The sequence below is a fragment of the Schistocerca piceifrons genome, unplaced genomic scaffold (assembly GCF_021461385.2).
Source record: "Schistocerca piceifrons isolate TAMUIC-IGC-003096 unplaced genomic scaffold, iqSchPice1.1 HiC_scaffold_297, whole genome shotgun sequence".
NCBI lineage: Eukaryota > Metazoa > Arthropoda > Insecta > Orthoptera > Acrididae > Schistocerca > Schistocerca piceifrons.
The window spans coordinates 25,001-29,818 of record NW_025728512.1 but is presented as its reverse complement, the minus strand read 5'-3'; the positions used below and the strand labels follow the sequence as shown (position 1 = coordinate 29,818).

Genomic DNA, 4,818 nt, shown 5'->3' with positions numbered 1-4,818 from the left:
CGGTGCACCCAACATCACAATAGTACCTCCTGTCACAGCGCACAAACAATGACATGAGTCAAAGACACAGGTCTGACACAAGCATAGAATTGGAGCGCCGCCTCTAATAAGCCAAAGGTGCATCCTGACGTGACAAATCTCATCATGTCACAAGCATTCACTTACTATAATCACTATCAACGAACCTGCCGCCCCGCCCCCCCCCCCCCCCCCCACACCTTTCCTTACAACAACGTGTAACCTAACCTAACCCATGTTGTACCTTAACCTAACCCATGTTGTACCTTAACCTAACCCATGTTGTGCCTTAACCTAACCCATGTTGTGCCTTAACCTAACCCATGTTGTCCCCTAACCTAACCCAAGTTGTCCCCTAACCTAACCCATGTTGTCCCTTAACCTAACCCATGTTGTGCCTTAACCTAACCCATGTTGTGCCTTAACCTAACCCATGTTGTCCCCTAACCTAACCCATGTTGTCCCCTAACCTAACCCATGTTGTGCCTTAACCTAACCCATGTTGTCCCCTAACCTAACCCATGTTGTGCCTTAACCTAACCCATGTTGTCCCCTAACCTAACCCATGTTGTCCCCTAACCTAACCCATGTTGTCCCCTAACCTAACCCATGTTGTGCCTTAACCTAACCCATGTTGTGCCTTAACCTAACCCATGTTGTCCCCTAACCTAACCCAAGTTGTCCCCTAACCTAACCCATGTTGTCCCCTAACCTAACCCATGTTGTGCCTTAACCTAACCCATGTTGTGCCTTAACCTAACCCATGTTGTGCCTTAACCTAACCCATGTTGTCCCCTAACCTAACCCATGTTGTCCCCTAACCTAACCCATGTTGTGCCTTAACCTAACCCATGTTGTCCCCTAACCTAACCCATGTTGTGCCTTAACCTAACCCATGTTGTCCCCCTAACCTAACCCATGTTGTCCCCTAACCTAACCCATGTTGTCCCCTAACCTAACCCATGTTGTGCCTTAACCTAACCCATGTTGTGCCTTAACCTAACCCATGTTGTCCCCTAACCTAACCCATGTTGTCCCCTAACCTAACCCATGTTGTCCCCTAACCTAACCCATGTTGTCCCCTAACCTAACCCATGTTGTCCCCTAACCTAACCCATGTTGTCCCCTAACCTAACCCATGTTGTCCCCTAACCTAACCCATGTTGTCCCCTAACCTAACCCATGTTGTCCCCTAACCTAACCCATGTTGTCCCCTAACCTAACCCATGTTGTGCCCTAACCTAACCCATGTTGTGCCCTAACCTAACCCATGTTGTGCCCTAACCTAACCCATGTTGTGCCTTAACCTAACCCATGTTGTGCCTTAACCTAACCCATGTTGTCCCCTAACCTAACCCAAGTTGTCCCCTAACCTAACCCATGTTGTCCCCTAACCTAACCCATGTTGTGCCTTAACCTAACCCATGTTGTGCCTTAACCTAACCCATGTTGTGCCTTAACCTAACCCATGTTGTCCCCTAACCTAACCCATGTTGTCCCCTAACCTAACCCATGTTGTGCCTTAACCTAACCCATGTTGTCCCCTAACCTAACCCATGTTGTGCCTTAACCTAACCCATGTTGTCCCCTAACCTAACCCATGTTGTCCCCTAACCTAACCCATGTTGTCCCCTAACCTAACCCATGTTGTGCCTTAACCTAACCCATGTTGTGCCTTAACCTAACCCATGTTGTCGCCGTAACCTAACCCATGTTGTGCCTTAACCTAACCCATGTTGTGCCTTAACCTAACCCATGTTGTGCCTTAACCTAACCCATGTTGTGCCTTAACCTAACCCATGTTGTGCCTTAACCTAACCCACGTTGTCCCCTAACGTAACCCACGTTGTCCCCTAACGTAACCCACGTTGTCCCCTAACGTAACCCACGTTGTCCCCTAACGTAACCCACGTTGTCCCCTAACGTAACCCACGTTGTCGCCTAACGTAACCCACGTTGTCCCCTAACGTAACCCACGTTGTCGCCTATCGTAACCCACGTTGTCGCCTAAACCTGCTCTTGTAATTGTTATACGACTCGTTCAATTAGTGTAGTGTTGCCCACCCGCAACCCTCGCAATATAGTTCGCTACTCGCACTGCCCGCTCCCCTGTGTATCGCTTCATGTTAAACACCTTGCAAGTCTTGCTGACTTTCCACATGCTCCTGCTGTACACTGTAATGTGGATGGCAGCAGGGCGTACATGCCGCCCCCCCCCCCCCCCACCTCTCCCCACGTCCCCACCTTGCCCCCTGCCTTCGCAAGGTGGTTGGTGACAAGTTTGCATGTTCAATGCCCTTCGCATGCGACGTACGCAGGCTACGTTGTGGTGCGGCCTGTGTCAACTGTCCGCTGATGTCGTACGCGTGAACCACAATCTGTACTGCACATTCGTCCTTATGTACTGAATGATACATCGTGGCACATGTGTGACCGTACAACGACTGCGCCCAAAAACGGCGGACCATACAGTGCAAATATTGTGCACGCAGCTACGTGTCGTCTCCCTATGAGAGCTGGATTGCAGTGTGGTACGCCATAGAGACGTGTGGGAGGAACGGACGCCGTGGATGGCGATCAGCATGAGCTGTCTGTTGATGTATTCGGACCTAGTCGTCTCTCCTCACACACCGTGATGGCATGGTGCAGCGCGTTCCATATCTGCGACATGCTACAGAAGCCGGTTGACAGTCGTTCGAGCAATGGACATCGCATACGTACGGGGGCCACCTTCCACGTATTGTCTAGGCGTGCACATTTTGTTGCGTGTATGTGGGCAGACGTAGTGTGGCGTGACACCTGACACAGGCATGCAATAATGGTTGAAGTTGCAAATGGCGATGGACGCCTACGTTTTCTGGTGAAGTTACGCAAATGAAGAAATGGTAACCCGTTGTGGTGCGGTTGTTCTCGCTAGGGGTGAATCGGTGATGGCGACGATAGGTTGAGGTACTAACCGGTTGTTCCAGCGATACCCACCATGCCGACGAAACTGAACGGCATCTGGGTGTGAAGCGATACGCGGCGGTGGCTGGGTGGGACCGTCCCCGGCCGGTGAGGGGGCGCCTCCCGGCGTGCTGGCCGCGCGGTGCGTGGGCGCACGCGCTACAGCCGGCTGGTGGGGGCGGCCAGTGGCAGGCGCGCCGGCCGACGGACGCGGCAGGCGTCGCAGCTGCGCGCCGGCGCACCCTGCGCGCGGCGCCGTGCGGCCAAAGTAGGTCCTCGCGGGCCCGGTGCGAAGCGCGGTGGACATCTGCAGTGTGCTGGTCCGATTGAGGACTGTGTGCGTTGAGGATGCGCCGCCGCCCGGCGCTCGGCGCCGCGACGCCGTCTGCTGCTCGGTCGCCCCAGCGGTTCTCGCTGGTGGTTTGTATCGCAGCTGTGCGGATGTGTTGGCGTGTGCGCTGTGCTGGGAGAGTTCGCTTCGGCACCCAAGTGGGGCTTTTGTCCTTCTGTGGCGCTGGCGTTGGAGCTGCCGGTCACCGTAGGTGGCGCGTGTTGTCTCCCGCCGGCAATGCCACGACAGCACGCTCCCGGGCCTCTGTCGGCAGCGGCAAGCTCAGTTGGGAGCACGGGTGGTCGCACCGAAAGCGTCTACTCGCCTAACTCCGGGCGATTGCGCCTCTCTCGAACCCGACCAAGTACTTGGGACGGCGCTGCGCGCCGCCGGGACCTGAGAGGGTTTCGAGGTGTATTGTGCAGGGGAGCTCAGCCTCCTCCTGTTTGCAGAATGATTGAGCGGACGCTTGCGTGTTCGCGCGGGCCCCCGGGACACACTCCCGGGCGGCCGGCTGCTCAGCTCTAGTTGACGCAGCTCCCTGGTTGATCCTGCCAGTAGTCATATGCTTGTCTCAAAGATTAAGCCATGCATGTCTCAGTACAAGCCGCATTAAGGTGAAACCGCGAATGGCTCATTAAATCAGTTATGGTTCCTTAGATCGTACCCACGTTACTTGGATAACTGTGGTAATTCTAGAGCTAATACATGCAAACAGAGTCCCGACCAGAGATGGAAGGGACGCTTTTATTAGATCAAAACCAATCGGTCGGCTCGTCCGGTCCGTTTGCCTTGGTGACTCTGAATAACTTTGGGCTGATCGCACGGTCCTCGTACCGGCGACGCATCTTTCAAATGTCTGCCTTATCAACTGTCGATGGTAGGTTCTGCGCCTACCATGGTTGTAACGGGTAACGGGGAATCAGGGTTCGATTCCGGAGAGGGAGCCTGAGAAACGGCTACCACATCCAAGGAAGGCAGCAGGCGCGCAAATTACCCACTCCCGGCACGGGGAGGTAGTGACGAAAAATAACGATACGGGACTCATCCGAGGCCCCGTAATCGGAATGAGTACACTTTAAATCCTTTAACGAGTATCTATTGGAGGGCAAGTCTGGTGCCAGCAGCCGCGGTAATTCCAGCTCCAATAGCGTATATTAAAAGTTGTTGCGGTTAAAAAGCTCGTAGTTGGATTTGTGTCCCACGCTGTTGGTTCACCGCCCGTCGGTGTTTAACTGGCATGTATCGTGGGACGTCCTGCCGGTGGGGCGAGCCGAAGGCGTGCGACCGCCCCGTGCGTGCTCGTGCGTCCCGAGGCGGACCCCGTTGAAATCCTACCAGGGTGCTCTTTATTGAGTGTCTCGGTGGGCCGGCACGTTTACTTTGAACAAATTAGAGTGCTTAAAGCAGGCAAGCCCGCCTGAATACTGTGTGCATGGAATAATGGAATAGGACCTCGGTTCTATTTTGTTGGTTTTCGGAACCCGAGGTAATGATTAATAGGGACAGGCGGGGGCATTCGT

General features: G+C 54.0%; 1 non-coding gene across 1 annotated transcript in view; it reads left to right on the top strand.

Moving 5' to 3' along the window:
• The first annotated feature begins 3,833 nt into the window (after positions 1-3,833).
• Positions 3,834-4,818, top strand: part of LOC124744524 — a 1,910-nt gene continuing 925 nt past the window's right edge. The window contains exon 1 of the ribosomal RNA XR_007010806.1: positions 3,834-4,818. This exon is cut by the window's right edge and continues 925 nt beyond it. This is a non-coding gene — a ribosomal RNA (small subunit ribosomal RNA).